At 38.7% G+C, this 17,236-nt stretch overlaps 1 long non-coding RNA gene across 1 annotated transcript in view; it reads right to left on the minus strand.

Moving 5' to 3' along the window:
* Positions 1–512: 512 nt before the first annotated feature.
* The window catches only part of LOC144582966 (uncharacterized), a 37,168-nt gene continuing 20,444 nt past the window's right edge, over positions 513–17,236 (minus strand). The window contains exons 4-5 of the long non-coding RNA XR_013536630.1: positions 14,314–14,397; positions 513–5,000 (exon numbers count right to left, since the gene is read on the minus strand). This is a non-coding gene — a long non-coding RNA (uncharacterized LOC144582966). The remainder of the gene's footprint in view (positions 5,001–14,313; positions 14,398–17,236) is intronic.

Below are 17,236 nucleotides of genomic sequence, written 5' to 3' on the forward strand. Positions count from 1 at the left end.
GATCGGAGGTGCACATTGCACAGCAATTTTGTCCATTTCCTTACGGAAGCTCAACCCTTCTCAGGCTTCAGGGAGGGCCCCGACTGGCGTCTTCAGCCCCAGCACTTCCTTCTTTAAAGGCTGATTATGATGCTTATTTTGTGCTGTCCAGAAGGTCTGACTATTTATAATTTTCTTGGGGGTTTTAGGACGTCTCTTTTTTGCCTCCACTTTCTCTCATCCTCTTTCTTATCTAGGCTTTGAAAATGAAATAGAGTGGCTTAGAAAAAGCCTTGTGCAAAGCAAACTTTGAAATCAATCAATCAGGCTGGCCCAGTAGCAGTGGCTGTAGTTCAGGAATGACTCTGCCAGACAGCTCAGCCATTACTTACATCTGAGATGACTTCCTCTGCTTCCTCTCCCACTCCATGCCTATCCAAACATTGGACAGATGGAGCATGTTTGCACAATGTCAGATGGTACTGCCTTTTGGCTAGAGTGCTAATCAGAAAGCCTTGGTGTTGAAAATCCTGTTTCTTTTTTTTTTTTTCTGCATAGAACAGATAATTCATAGGCATCAGAAATATATGCTATTAACAACCATCTTCTTCACGTTTTTTTCAGTCTTTTTTTACCTCTATTGACACCTGGAAAATTTGTCATCTAAGAATAGTGAGATGAATTCTCAGAAGCCAGTGTAAGACTGAATAAAGTATACTGGTCTTGGAGTCACAAGATGTGCTATTGGAACCTGATTTTGTCTCTTGTCAACTTAAAAACCTCTTCTAGAATAATAGAAAGAGCAAGGATTGGGGTACTACCGTCCTGGTTTTAAATAGTGGTTCTGGAACTTACTAACTGAGATAAATTTCCTATCTCTGAGACAATTTTCTAGACTTAAAAATGAAGTTATAATTTCCACATAGAAAGATTTCTTTAAAAAATTAAGTGGAATATTATTTGAGGACGTTCACTGTGTGTCAATTTTCTAATCCGTGAAAGGGGGAGCAGAGGTTGACTACGACCTTCCATGTCCTACCTAAAAGCAGAAGTTACTTTTCTACTCCACAGAGCCATCTGTTAGAACATTAGCCTGTGCTGTGCCCTAAGAAGGTATACTCACACAGAGGATCATAATTGTCTTCACCACATGGTTTTTAAAACTGAGAAATTACCCATGATGCTTTAAGCTATTATTTGATTGAAAGCCAGAAGACTCCCAAACATGGTCAGTGTTTCTCATGGGTAAGTCATTGAATTTTGGTGAAATGGAAGACTGAAAATGTCATCTGTCTTCTAAAAGACAGTATGAAATCACCCACATAATCAAAAAGGCTTACAATATTATGTGTCCTAAGATGAAGAAGATATTATAAGATTATGCCTGCCTAGGTAACTTACATAAATACATGTTCTCCCCTTCAAGACATTTGCTAATTTAACAACTGTGAGATACCAGTCCAAATGGAAGAGTAGGAAAATAGACTCAATTTCTTGAGAAAAGAAACTTTGAAATTGCATTCCAGAGGATCTAATGCATGAAGGAATAGAAACTTGAGGCCATGCTTGCATTCGGTCTACCATACATGAGCTTAACATCTGACTGGATACAATAGAAGAGAGCATCAATGAACATGAAGGCAGATCAATTGAAAATATTAAAAGTGTAGTAGAGATAGAAGAAAACATAGTTGAAATGCTTCAGAACACTGGTCTGGAAAAATATTTTATGAATAAAACCTCAAAAGCACAGGCAACAAAACCAAAAATAAACAAATGGGATCATATTAAACTACAGAGCTTCTATACAGTAATGGAGATCAGCAACAGAATGAAAAGCCAGCCTCCAAAGTGGGATAAAATATTGGCAAACTACTCATCCGACTGAGAATTAATATGCAGCATACACAAGGAACTCAAACATCAAAGAGGCGAGAAAACAAAGAATCTGATTTAAACACAGGCAAATGATCTAAACAGACATTTCCCATAAAAGGACAAATGAATGGCCAACAAATACATGAAAAGAATTCTCAATGTTACTAATCATTAGAGAAATGCAAATTAAATCCAAACTGAGGTATCATCTCATCCCAGTTAGGATGGCTATTATAAGAAAGACGAAAAATAACAAATGCTGGCAAGGATTCAGGGAAAAGGAAACTTATTTTCATTGGTGGGATGTAATCTAAAAACTAAAACCAGAACAGCTACTGTGAAGAACATGATAGAAGTTCCTCAATAAAGTATTAATAAAACTACCACATAATCCATTACTGAGAATTTCTCCAAAGGAAAAGAAATCAGTATATCAAAGAGACATCTGTACCCCTATGTTTAATGCGGCATTATTCATAATTGTCATAATTTGCAATCAACCTAAGTGTACAACAGATAAATGGATTTTAAACTGTGGTATATACACATGGTAGAATACTATTCAGCCATGATGAAGAATGAAGCCCCATCATTTGCAGCAACATGAGTGAAACTGGAGGACATTAAATGAGATAAACCAGGGACAGAAAGTTGAACACCACATGTTCTCATTCACATATGGGAGCTGAAAAAATGTTGATTTCATAAAAGTAAAAAGTAGAACAGAGGATAGCAGAGGTTAGGAAGGGTAGGGGGAAGGGCGGGATAGAGATGTTTAATCCCAAGACTTAGTTACAAAAAGAGCTATCATCTGGGGTATGCAAAACTATGTAGTGAACCATAGTGTACTAAAACCATTCTGTATAAAATTAGTTACTGTGATTATAAACTCCTAATTTCCTGGCATTGATGAGGTATACAGAAGAGCCACTTTGCATTTCTATTTCTATGAAATTTTAAGATTTTGTCATGGGATAAATACTGCTCAAATAATTACATCTAGAAGAGAATTGCTTCTCAATTGAGGACCCTTCTGATTTTTTTTTCCTGAGCTCACAATTTATTGCAATGAGGTTTGGTCTATTGGACAGCATACTAAGTTAAAAGTTCCTAGCTCAATAATTTATTTGATGCTTGGTGATCAGCATACTGGTTTACGTTTCTCACTCCTCAGTGTCCTCACCTGTAAAATAGAAATAGTGACATCTACCTATTCACCCTTCAAGATTGATACAATGAGCAAACCTGATAATATATTAAAATAATTTGAAAGAAAAATAAAGTGTGGTAAGAAAAAAGGATTAAAAAATAAGAACAGTGTAGAAGACATATGTATGACACATTGAAAAGGTCTGAATACGTGTCTTTTAAAGTCTCAGAAGGGGAAGAAAGAGTGCAGAATAATAATTTAAAGAGACAATTACTAACAATTTTTTTAAATTATGAAAGTTGGTCTTTTTCTCAAAAAAAAATCAACAAATATCAAGCACAATAAAGGTAAAGAACATCATACCAAATAATTTTATCGTCAAACTGCTGAACTCCGAAGGCAAAGAGAAAGTGCCTTTGTACACATTAGCGATGAAATAGTTAGAATATATACATATTTGTAATTTTACTGTAAATTCTGGGACACGTGTAGAACATGTGGGTTTGTTACATAGGTATACACGTGCCATTTGTTACATAGGTATACATGTGGTTTGCTGCACCTATCAACCCATCATCTAGGTTTTAAGCCCCTCATGCATTAGGTATTTGTCCTAATACTCTCCCTCCTTTTTCTCCCCACCCCCCGAGAGGCCTTGTGTGATGTTTCCCTCACATGTGTTCTCACTGTTCAACTCCCCCTTATGAGTGAGAACACGTGGTGTTTCGTTTTCTGTAGAAATTTACTGTAGCTTCAAATTTTGAGTACCTAGAAGTAAATACAACAAAATATGGGCAAGATATTTAAATTAACACCTGAAAATATTGCTGTGATAAACTAAAAAGGCAAAGAGGTAAGTCGTTTTTATGGACTGAAAGCCTTAATATTGTTAAGATTTCTATTTTTCCCAAATAGATCTCTAAAATTAATATAATTCCCATCAATATCTCAGACCGTATATACATGGAGGTGTATAAATTGACAAGGTAATTTGAAAGGTCTATAAAATATAAAAGACTTAGGACAAATGGACAGTCATAAAGAAGAAAACAAAGCTGGTGGACTGAGACTGTCAAATACTACTGAAATACTGTAACTATTAACACACTGATGTATTAGTGCAAGTGAAGACAAACATCACAATGGAACAGAAAGTCTAGAAACAGACTCGCACATATTCAGTCACCTGCTTTGCTGTAGATGTACCAGTGCAATTTTGTGAATAAATGATGGTCTTTTCAATAAACAATAAGGAGAAACTGGATACTAATATTAAAAAAATGAAACGTGACCGCTGTATTATACAATACAGAAATTTTATAATCAACTGTTTAAGATAAATTATAAATCTAAATATTGAAGAAAACATAGGAGACTCTTTGTTTCTTAAGTAGAGAAAATTTTTTAAAACATGGCAGAAAAAGTGCTAATCTTAAGTCAATAATTGATAATTGAACTTCAATAATACCACAACTTCAGATTATCTAAAGACATCATTTAAAATGTAAAAAGGCAGGCCATAAACTCAGAGGAGATATTTCCAGTACATATATTCCAAAAAAGACTAGAATAAAGAATATAATAAAAAGACAAAATGCCCAATTAAAAAAAATGGACAAAATAATTTAATGAGCAATTAACACAATATATTCAAACAGTCAATAAGCATATGCAGAGGAGTTCAAACCATCAGTCATTAAGGAAATACAAATCAAAACTACATTGCAAGTGAGGCTTGGTGTCCCACACCAGTACTTTGAGAGGCTATGGTGGGAGGATGACTTAAGCCCAGGAGTTCAACACCAGCCTGGGAACACAGTGAGACCTTGTCTTTATATTAAAAAAAAAAACTTACCTGGGTATGTTGGTGCCTGCTTGTACTCCCTGCTACTCAGGAGGCTGATATGGGAGGATCACTTGAGCCCAGGTTGTCAAGGCTGCGGTGAGCTATGTTTATGCCGCTGTACTCCAGTCTGGGTGACAGACTGAGACACTGTTTAAAAAAAAAAAAAACATTAAGACAAAACTACAATGCAGAAATCTGGGCACCATTGTATGTACCTGTAGTTTCAGCTACTCTGGAGGCTGAGGCAGGAGGATTGCTTGAGCCCAGCCTATAGTGCATTATCAGACAATGATCACACCTGTGAATAACACTGGCACTCCAGCCTGGGTAATATAATAAGACTCAGTCTCTAATAAAATTAAACTAAATTAAAAACCCTACAATGTAAAATGAAAATACATATTGAAAACGAGTGGAGCAACTGGAACCCATACATTATAAAATGGTTTAAATACTTTGGAAAACTGTTAGGCAGTATCTATTCAAGTCAAACAGTAACTTAAACTATGACTCATTAATTTTCCTTTTAGGTATATTCCCAAGGAACAACAACTGCATAAGCCCACCAAAACATACATTCAAGAATGTTCATAACAACTTCATTTATAATAGCCCAAAACTAAAAATGACTTACATGCCCATCTACAGGAAGATGGAAAAACAAATTATGTTTTAATGATTCAGTGGAATGTTACCTATTCAGCAGTAATAAAAAGAGAGAGTTTATTGATACTGCAACAGCATGGATGAATTTCACAGAGATAGTGATGAATGAAAACAGACAGACACAACACAGTACATATTGCCTGATTCCATTAATCTGGTAACAGGCAAAATAAATGTATGATGATAGAAATAAAAAAATTGGTTACATCTTAGCAGAGGGCAATTACTGACTCTGAAGCAGCACTGAAAACCTTCTCCAGGGCCGGGCGCGGTGGCTCAAGCCTGTAATCCCAGCACTTTGGGAGGCCGAGGCGGGTGGATCACGAGGTCAAGAAATCGAGACCATCCTGGTCAACATGGTGAAACCCCGTCTCTACTAAAAATACAAAAAAAATTAGCTAGGCACGGTGGCACGTGCCTGTAATCCCTGCTACTCAGGAGGCTGAGGCAGGAGAATTGCCTGAACCCAGGAGGCGGAGGTTGCGGTGAGCCGAGATCACGGCACTCCAGCCTGGGTAACAAGAGCGAAACTCGGTCTAAAAAAAAAAAAAAGAAAGCCTTCTGGGGGCTGGGGATGATCTTATTTTTATCTGGGTTGTTGGTTACATAATTGCATTGATATGTAAACATTTATTGAGCTACACAGTAAAATCTGTGAACTTCGCTGCTTGCATATTATACCTCAATAAAAATAATAACTAAATGCAATAATAGTGGCATTTTAAATTAGTTCAAACATGCCTTATCCAAATTGGTCCTTAGGGTGTTCTTTATGATATGACAAAGCAGCCAATGAGAATAGCCTAGGTAGAAGCATCAGTCTGTCCCTTTGCCTGGGATAGAATAAATCAAAGAAGGATATACAATGTGAAAACCAATGAACAAGAGAAAGAATGATTTTGGTAGCAGATCATCTGAAAATGAGAGGATTGAACAAATTCATTCAGCAGCTGGATGAGTGTCAGTCAATTACAATCAAAATACTGTATGAGTTCAGGTCTTTTCCAAGAAGCCAGCTTCAACTGTTCAAAAACAGTGTCTGTAGATCTGCAGTATGACACAAAGTGTCATTGTTTAGGGATTCTGTAGAAAGCCAATTTTAACATTTTATGGAATACTGGAAAGGATTATTTTAAATTTTAGTAAGTATTTTAAATACTGAAAAATAAACTTTTGAATATGTGGAATTAGCACTGATGTGGGTATAGAAAGATCGATTGTCTAAACTTCACTCTCATATTCAAGTCATCCTAATATATATGGATATATAAATATACATATATATATATATATGGATTATTAGTATATATTTTTAAGTATTTACAGCTTGTTTGAGCCTAAAACTGCTCTCCCATAAACTGTAAAGTAACTTTGTTCTTTTTCATTTTCTAAAGAGAATAACTACTTTTTCCAAATGATTTCCTAATAAAATATAAATTAAGATCTGTTTTGGTTGATGCTTAGGTGGCATTATGGCCTGAGCATTGCCCTTTGGACTCCAATTTTGTCTTCTGTGGTTCTCCTAATATCCAAGGAAAACATCTGGAAAACAACTGGAAGGTGATAATGCCCAGCTCCAGAGTTCAAAGATGAAAGGGAAATCTTGAAAGCATTGCCAAGATAGGCTCACTTATCACTTTGAATTTTAGTCAGTAATTCTGTTTCAGCCAGTGTGCTCAGAAGAAGCAATATTATTGTTTCATGTCCATAGAGATTCCTGGTTGCACTGTGCTCCTACCTTAGGTTTCACAGGAGACACTGTATAGAAAAAGAAAGCCAGTAATAGAAGATGGAAATTGGTCTTAGAAGTCTTCCATTTTCCTACCCTTCCACTTCTTGATACCCTCTCATCTTAAACTTTATGCACTACTTCCTCATGGTTCCCTTCATCCCTCAATCACAGCTTTTCCCATTGTCCATATTCCCTCTCAACAGCCTAATGACTGTCTGCTAAGAGGACTTTGCTAAGAATGTTCACACTGATACCAGCCGTAAGAAGTATACTGGGGCCGGGCACGGTGGCTCAAGCCTGTAATCCCAGCACTTTGGGAGGCTGAGGCTGGTGGATCACGAGGTCAAGAGATCGAAACCATCCTGGTCAACATGGTGAAACCCCGTGTCTACTAAAAATACAAAAAATTAGCTGGGCATGGTGGCACGTTCACGTGCCTGTAATCCCAGCTACTCAGGAGGCTGAGGCAGGAGAATTGCCTGAACCCAGGAGGCAGAGGTTGCGGTGAGCCGAGATCGCGCCATTGCACTCCAGCCTGGGTAAGGAGCGAAACTCTGTCTAAAAAAAAAAAAAAAAAAAAAAGTATAGTGGAAGAAACTGCGGAGGCAGGCATCCTGGGTCTTGGCTTTGCAATCTGGTCTTGGCAAAACCAATAGGTTTTTCTGAGTCACTTTTTTTTTCATTTTTGAGATAGAGTCTTGCTCTGTTGCTCAGGGTGAAATACAGTGGCACAGTCACCGCTGGACCTAGTGATCACGTCAGCTTTGATTTCCCAGGCCCAAACAATTCTTCCAGGCTCAAGCAAAACTCCTGCTGCTGCAGCCTCCAAAGTACTGGCATTACAGGCATAAGCCACCATCCCCAGCCTTTAGGGCCATTTTCATTATTTGTAAAATACGAACAATAAATGCCTTGTAGACTGCTTCATGGAATAAAGTTAATAAATACATGAAATATTTAATATCATGCCCAGTATATAGCATGTGTTTAAAAATGATATCCATAATAGATTGATTCACAGGTCTCAACTGATTGCAATTAAGAAATATTCAGGGGCCGGGCGCGGTGGCTCAAGCCTGTAATCCCAGCACTTTGGGAGGCCGAGGCGGGTGGATCACGAGGTCAAGAGATTGAGACCATCCTGGTCAACATGTTGAAACCCCGTCTCTACTAAAAATATACAAAACATTAGCTGGGCATGATGGCGCGTGTTTGTAATCCTAGCTACTCAGGAGGCTGAGGCAGGGGAATTGCCTGAACCCAGGAGGTGGAGGTTGCGGTGAGCCGAGATCGCGCCATTGCACCCCAGCCTGGGTAACAGGAGCGAAACTCCGTCTCAAAAAAAAAAAAAAAAAAAAAAGGAAAGAAAGAAATATTCAGTTGTGCAGTTGGTCCATCTTAACTTTTCCATGGTACTTTTATATTAAATAGTGAGACTTCCTGGTCACAGTTTCATATCTGTATAGTAAAATCATGTCATGGGGGCTGGGGTCTGCCAATAGACCCCTTAACCCTAAGAATATCCTAGTTCTGGGGTTTTTCTTAGGGGAGGCAAACTCATAAATAGCAGATTGTCATCAGGCAGCTTTACAAAAGCTGAGCAGAAAATACGACTATGGAAGTCAATTTCATGCGCACCTCTTACCTCTGTGATTCCCCTCAATCTTTATTTCATTTTATTTTTCTGTAAGTTATCGGGGTACAGGTGGATTTGGTTACATGTCTAAGTTCTTTAGTGGTGATTTGTGAGATTCTGGTGCATCCGTCACCCTAGAAGTATACACTGTACCATATTTGTTGTCTCTTATCCCTTGCCCCCTCCCATTCTTCCCCTAAAATCCCCAAACTTCTGCCTTTGCATCCTCATAACTTAGCTCCAACATATCAGTGAGAAAATACACTGTTTGATTTTCCATTCCTGAATTACTTCACTTAGAATAATAGTCTTCAGTCTCAACCAGGTCACTGCAAATGCTGTTGATTCATTCCCTTTTATGGCTGAGTAGTACTCCATGGTATATACATACCACCGTTTCTTTATTCACTCATCGATTGATGAGCATTTGGGTTAGTTCCATAATTTTGCTATTGTGAACTGTGCTGCTACAAATGTGTGTGCAAACATCGTTTTAGAATAGTGACTTCTTTTCCTCTGGGTAGACATCCGGTAGCAGGATTGCTGGATCAGACAGTAGTTCTACTTTTAGCTCTTTAAGCTATCTCTGCACTGTTTTCCATAGTTGCTGTATTAGTGTACATTCCCACCAGCAGTGTGGAAGTGTTCCCTGTCCACTGCATCCATGCCAACATCTACTGTTACTTTAAAAAAAATTTTTTTATTATGCCCATTCTTGCAGGATTAAGGTGGTATTGCATTGTGGTTTTTTATTTATTTATTTTTTTGAGATGGAGTTTCACACTTTTTACCCAGGCTGGAGTGCAATGGCACGATCTCGGCTCACCACAACCTCCGCCTCCTGGGTTCAGGCAATTCTCCTGCCTCAGCCTTCTGAGTAGCTGGGATTACAGGCACGTGCGGCCATACCCAGCTAATTTTTTGTATTTTTATTGAGATGGAGTTTCACCATGTTAACCAGGATGGTCTCGATCTGTTGACCTCGGGATCCACCCGCCTCGGCCTCCCAAAGTGCTGGGATTACAGGCTTGAGCCACCGCGTCCAGCCCGCATTGTGGTTTTGATTTGCATTTCCCTGATCATTAGTGATGTTGAGCATTTTTTTTATATGTTTGCTTCCATTTCTATATCTTCCCCTGAATATTGTCTATTCATGTTCTTAGCCTACTCTTTGATGGGAGTGTTTACTTTTTTCTGATTTGTTTGAGTTTGTTGTAGATTCTGGATATCAATCCCTTGTCAGATATATAGATTGTGAGGATTTTCTCCCCCTCTGTGGGTTGTTTGTTTACTCTGCTGGCTGTTCCTTTTTCTGTGCAAAAGCTCTTTCATTTAATTTGGTCCCAGCTATTCATCTTTGGCTTTGTTGCATTTTCTTTTGGGTTCTTAGTCAGGAAATCCAGACTGGTGGAATGGAATAAAGAATCCAGAAATAAACACGAATACTTACAGCTGGCTGATCTTCGACAAAGTAAATGAAAACATAAAGTGGGAAAATGACACCCTTTTGAACAAATGGTTCCGGGATAATTGGCTAGCTACGTGTAGGAGAATGGAACTGGATCCTCATCTCTCACCTTATACAAAAATCAACTCAAGATAGATTACAGACTTAAACCTTAGATCTGAAACTATATAACAGTGGAAAAATCATCCTAGTCATTGGCTTAGGCAAGGATTTCATGACCTTCAATCTTTCCATTATTCCCCATTTATAGCATTCTGGAAACAGAGTAGTGTAGATTCCTCTTGGCTGCTCAATTTTTCTTCAGGGATTCTTAGAATCCATTACCAATTCCTGTTTTCTTTCTTTCTTCCTTCCTTTCTTTTTCTTTCTTTCTCCTTTCTTTTCTTTTTTTCCTTCTTTCTCTCCTTCCTTCCTTCCTTCCTTCCCTCCCTCCCTCCCTCCCTCCCTCCCTCCCTCCCTCTTGCTTGACAGAGTTTTGCTCTTGTTGCCCAGGCTGAAGCGCAATGGTGCAATCTCGGCTCATGCAACCTCATCTTTTCTCAGACATTAAGGTGAACTAAAGGAAGCAACACAATTTCAGGTTTAGACACAACAGACGGACAAGTGATCTGCAGTGAGAAACTGGACAAGTTAACCAACCACAATTAGCCTATTTTATATGGAGATGATAATGTTGTTTGCTTTTTCCCTAGGGCTATTGTGAAAATTAAATGAATTAGTTACTGAGCACCTGGTAATAACTCGTCAAATGCTAAACCTTAGGAGAAAGAGAACTGACCTAAAAACTGGATGTACGGGAAATATTCTTGATTTTTTTCCCTAAGCTTTCTTAGCCTTTTTTTTTTTCTTTTTGGTTCGTCTACTAAGAGCCTTTTTTTTGTTGTTATTATACTTTAAGTTCTGAGATACATGTGCAGAACGTGCAGGTTTGTTACATAGGTACACACGTGCCATGGTGGTTTGCTGCACTCATCAACCCATCAGCTACATTAGGTATTTCTCCTAATGCTATCCCTCCCCTAGCTCCAGTGTCTAATGTTCCCCTTCCTGTGTCCGTGTGCTGTCATTGTTCAACTCCCACTTATGAGTGAGAACATTCAGTGTTTGGTTTTCTGTTCCTGTGTTAGTTTGCTGAGAATGATGATTTCCAGTTTCATCCATGTCCCCGCAAAGGACATGAAACAACCTTTTTTATGGCTGCATAGTATTTCATAGTGTAAATGTGCCACATATTCTTTATTCAGTCTATCGTTGCTGGGCATTTGGGTTGAGTCCAAGTAAATTCTAAGAGTTTAAGAGTCCCTCAAAACCAAAGAAGTGTCCATGTTATAGAAGAACATTTTTTTTCAAGTTACATTTTAATTTAATGTCGACTTTTTAAAATATATATATATATTTTATTGCATTTTAGGTTTTGAGGTACATGGGAAGAACATGCAGGATTGTTGCATATGTACACACATGGCAATGTGGTTTCCCCATCACATCACCTATATCTGGCATTTCTCCCCATGTTATTCCTCCCCAACTCCCCACCCCCCACTGTCCCTCCCCTAGTTCCCAACAAAAGACCCCAGTGTGTGATGCTCCCCTCCCTGTGTCCATGTGTTCTCATCGTTCAACACTGGCCTATGAGTGAGAACACGTGGTGTTTGATTTTCTGTTCTTGTGTCACTTTGCTGAGAATGATGGTTTCCAGGATCATCCATGTCCCTACAAAGAAAACAGACTCATCATTTTTTTATGGATGCATAGTATTCCATGGTGTATATGTGCCACATTTTCCCTGTCCAGTCCATCATCAATGGACATTTGGGTTGGTTCCAAGTCTTTGCTATTATAAACAGTGCCACAATGAACATTCGTGTGCATGTGTCCTTATAATAGAACGATTTATAATCCTTTAAATATATACCCAGTAATGGGATTGCCAGGACAAATGGAATTTCTATTTCTAGGTCCTTGAGGAATCACCATACTGTCTTCTACAATGGTTGAACTAATTTACACTCCCACCAACGGTGTAAAAGTGTTCCTATTTCTCCACATCCTCTCCAGCATCTGTTGTCTCCAGATTTTTTAATGATCGCCATTCTAACTGGCGTGAGATGGTATCTCAATGTAGTTTTGATTTGCATTTCTCTAATGACCAGTGATGACGAGCATTTTTTCATGTTTCTTGGCCTCATGTATGTCTTCTTTTGTAAAGTGTCTGTTCATATCCTTTGCCCACTTTTGAATGGGTTTGTTTTTTTCTTGTAAATCTGTTTTAGATCTTTGTAGATTCTGGATATTAGCTGTTTGTCAGATGGGTAGATTGCAAAATTTTTTTCCCTTTCTGTTGGTTGCCAATTCACTCTAATGACTGTTTCTTTTGCTGTGCAGAAGCTCTGTAGTTTAATTAGGTCCCATTTGTTTATTTTGGCTTTTGTTGCCAATGCTTTTGGTGTTTTAGTCATGAAGTCCTTGCCTACTTCTATGTCCTGAATGGTTTTGCCTAGATTTTATTTTAGGGTTTTTATGGTATTAGGTCTTATGTTTAAGTCTTTAATCCATCTGGAGTTAATTTTAGTGTAAGGTGTCAGGAAGGGGTCCAGTTTCTGCTTTTTGCACATAGCTAACCAGTTTTCCAAATACCATTTATGGAAGAGGGAATCCTTTCTCCATTGCTTGTTTTTATCAGGTTTGTCAAAGATCATATTGTTGTAGATGTGTGATGTTGCCTCCGAGGCCTCTGTTCCATTCTGTTGGTCTATATCTCTGTTTTGGTGCCAGTACCATGCTGTTTTGATTACTGTAGCCTTGTTGTATAGTTTGAAGTCAGGTAGTGTGATGCCTCCAGCTTTGTTCTTTTTGCTTAGAATTGACTTGGCTATGCGGGCTCTCTTTTGGTTCCATATGAAGTTTTTTTTAAGGTGTTCTTTTCAGGTCTGTGAAGAATATCATTGGTAGTTTGATGGGGATAGCATTGAATCTATAAATCACTTTGGGCAGTATGGCCATTTTCATGATATTGATTCTTCATAATCATGAGCATGGAATGTTTCTCCATCTGTTTGTGTCCTCTCTTACTTTGTTGAGAAGTGGTTTGTAGTACTTCTTGAAGACGTCTTTCACATTATTTGTGAGTTGTATTCCTAGGTATTTTATTCTCTTTGTAGCAATTGTGAATGGCAGTTAGTTCTTGATTTGGTTCTCTTTAAGTCTGTTATTGGTATATAGGGATGCTTGCGATTTTTGCACATTGATTTTGTATCCTGAGGCTTTGCTGAAGTTGCTTATCAGTTTCAGGAGATTTTGGACTGAGACTATGGGGTCTTCTAGATATACAATCATGTTGTCCGCAAATAGAGACAATTTGACTTCCTCCTTTCCTAACTGAATACCCTTTATTTTTTTTTTCTCTTGCCTGTTTGCTCTGGCTAGAACTTCCAGTACTATATTGAATAGGAGTGGTGAGAAAGGGCATCCTTGTCTAGTGCCAGATTTCAAAGGGAATGCTTCCAGTTTTTGCCCATTCAGTATGATATTGGCTGTGGGTTTGTTACAAATAGCTTTTATTATTTAAAGATATGTTCCACCAATACCTAGTTTATTGAGAGTTTTTAGCATAAAGGGCTGTTGAATTTTGTCAAAGGCCTTCTCTGCATCTATTGAGATAATCATGTGGTTTTTGTTTTTGGATCTTTTTATGTGGTGAATTACATTTATAGACTTGCATCCCTGGGATGAAGCCTACTTGATCGTGGTAGATAAGCTTTTTGATGTGCTGTTGCAATCGGTTTGCCAGTATTTCATTGAAGTTTTTTGCATCTATGTTCATTATGGATATTGGCCTGAAGTTTTCTTGCCCTGTCCTTCTGGGTCACAGAAAACCCCAGAATGGCCATACATTCAGCTTTCCCTGTTAGGTGATTCTTTAGGCCACTAGCACTGACTCCTTACATCCCATTCTCACCTCTTTGTTGAGGCAGGTCCTGGATCTCTCAGGTCCTTGGATCAGTTGGATGAGCCCTGTCTCTTCTGTTGTTCCATCAAAGACCTGTGCACAGATGAAGAAGTACAAAGAGTGTTCACTAAAGACAAGAGGTTCCCACGCATGCCACTAACATTACCAGAACTTCTTATATTATATAGTTGTTTCTCTCTTCCTAAAATGACCCTGCTCATAGCAATGAAGCTGTATGAACTGGGACAGCCCCTTAGCCTCCCTGTGACTCACAGTAACATCCTCAATGTCTTGTACTCTACAAATGTCAATTAAAAGAAATTTGATGAGCAAAACAAAAGAAATCCTAATGTATCCATTTATTCATTTATCATTTTCCTGCATGTGCTAACGAAGCACCTTCTGTGTCCTAAGCAGTGTTCTGCACAGGGACGCAGCAATGAACAGAACAGACAGGTTCTGTCCCAGTGGAGGAAGAGGGAAACAGTAAAGAAGTATACAAATAAGGTAATTTTAAATGCTATTATGAAAAAACAACATAGAGCATCAAGGACTTAGGACATCGTTTGGGCTGTAAGGTGAAGGCAGCATTAGGGAGCATCATCAGGATCAGTCTCTTCTACTACATAGTGTTTGGGAACAACCTGGAGGACCAAGAAGAAACTGGACTTGCAAATCTCTGCAGTGACTGCAGCTAGTGTAGTTACTATAGAATCCTGAGTAACCACTGGTGGTTAATAATCCCAGAAACAGGGTTGCTGTAGGTAGGCATGTTGAAGTTAATGCAACCACAAACAGCAAGCAGAAGAGCAAAACATACCCAGTAAGTCCCCTTTTGAGCAAGCCCAAGTGGGAAGTCACGGTTTGCGGCAGTCAACCTCAGCACTGCACTCTCCGAATTGCCCCGATGGCTGCCAGCCTCCTAAAGGTCTCGGCTGTCATGCAGTGACCCTCTGGACCACTCCTTCCTTCTACCCATGCCCCTAGTCTCCAGAGTCTCTTGTCTTCCAGGACCAGCCAGCAAAGTCATCCTCTGCTCTGGGAAATACCACAGACCATGACCAATCTGTATTGGCACAGAAAGCACTAGATGTGTGTACTGTGACAGTAATGGTTCCAGTTTTGACAGGACGGCAAAGCTCCCAGGCTCTCTGGTTCCATCTCCTTGTATATTGGGAGACAAGCTAGTCTTTGAGAATACAGAAGAGAACAGATACTAATACCTTATTTATCTGCCATTACAGGCAAAGGATGTTTTCCACATAGGGGACAATTCCAGATAACAGAAGGGTATCCCTCTCCTTCCTAATTAAAAAGCAGCAACAGCAAAAGACACACTGATTTTATTTGCCCACACTCCATAAAGCTCAAGAGAGTGTGTATTAAATACACATACACACACACAACATATTTGTTTTGGATTAGTCTTGAGCATGTGGGATTAACACATTTCTATGATGTGTGACAATCTATCTACCTGCATTTTCTTAATCTCAATGAACTTAAATGAAACTGCTCTTAATGGCTTGGGGTTATCTGTAAGATTGGAGGACCTAAAAAGGTTCACAAAATGGAACTAGGCTACTAGGTATTTAGAGAGCAACTACCTTCTTTCAGTTTTGTTTTCTTTACAAATTCAAAAAATTCTCCCCCTTGCTGTTACCTTCCCAACTATCACTTTTCATGGTTATCACAAAGTCATTGCCGCAGTATAATCACTCTGTCCACCTTTTCCTCTCCCATCCACCACTCAATCCTAATCTACTCTACGTTTAGCAACTGATTAGAAATGTGCGCAGAATTTTCATAGTCATATTAGGAATGAGAACTTGAGATAAACTTCTATGGGAAAAAAAAGTTCCATGATTTTGAATGTGAATTCTTTGACACATATTGATAGATTTTTTACGTTTGAGCCCAAGGTTGAAAATGCCCCAAATACGTACAAGGTGAAGTTTAGAAATGTATTTCTAAATAACACAAGAGATTTTTTATTTTTTTTTTTTTTGAGACGGAGTTTCGCTCTTGTTACCCAGGCTGGAGAGCAACGGCGCGATCTCAGCTCACCTCAACCTCTGCCTCCTGGGTTCAGGCAATTCTCCTGCCTCAGCCTCCTGAGTAGCTGGAACTACAGGCACGCGCTACTATGCCCAGCTAAGTTTTGTATATTTAGTAGAGACGGGGTTTCACCATGTTGACCTCGATGGTCTCGATCTCTTGACCTCGTGATCCACCTGCCTCAGCCTCCCAAAGTGCTGGGATTACAGAGACATTTTATTATTATTGTAATGATGACTTTAATGACCTCTTCTTGGGCCCTGCGTTGAAATATTTAGGCTGGTAGGTAAACTCAGATATTAGAGCAGCTATTATGCCTTTATATCATAGAAAGGACATTGGACTGCAAGCCATGAAACCTGGTCCGAGTCACTGCTTTGTGACTAAAGGCTCGTGCGATGCTGTGATGCCACTTAACTTTCTGTGTTCACTTAGCTGAAGTCTAAAATGGGTCACATCACAATAGTCAATCTGCCTCACAAAGTTGTTTTGAAATTGAACTGAGGAAATGAGTGTGGAAAATTCCTTTAAAAATAAAAATACCATAAGCATGAATGTGCACTTGCTGTCAATTATTCTTTCAGTCTCTGTCCTAATTTCTTTCATGGTAATGACTAGCAGAAACCAGAAAATTAAAGAAAAAGACAGCCAAGTCAAAAACATAAATGCAGAGCAGTCGAATCAACAATAACAAATAGAAATCATCAGGAAAAAGAAAAACACGTTTCTTATAAACAAAGTGATTATTTGATTGTAAATGAGTAGTACGAAAATTGGCATAATTGTGTCATTTTTTTTCAACAAAATTTTAGATAATTTCAACTCTGTTTAAAATGCCACTGATTAGGACACTGGTCTAGAAGCTGGGAAAACT

This window comes from Callithrix jacchus, chromosome 6, assembly GCF_049354715.1.
Source record: "Callithrix jacchus isolate 240 chromosome 6, calJac240_pri, whole genome shotgun sequence".
Taxonomy (NCBI): domain Eukaryota; kingdom Metazoa; phylum Chordata; class Mammalia; order Primates; family Cebidae; genus Callithrix; species Callithrix jacchus.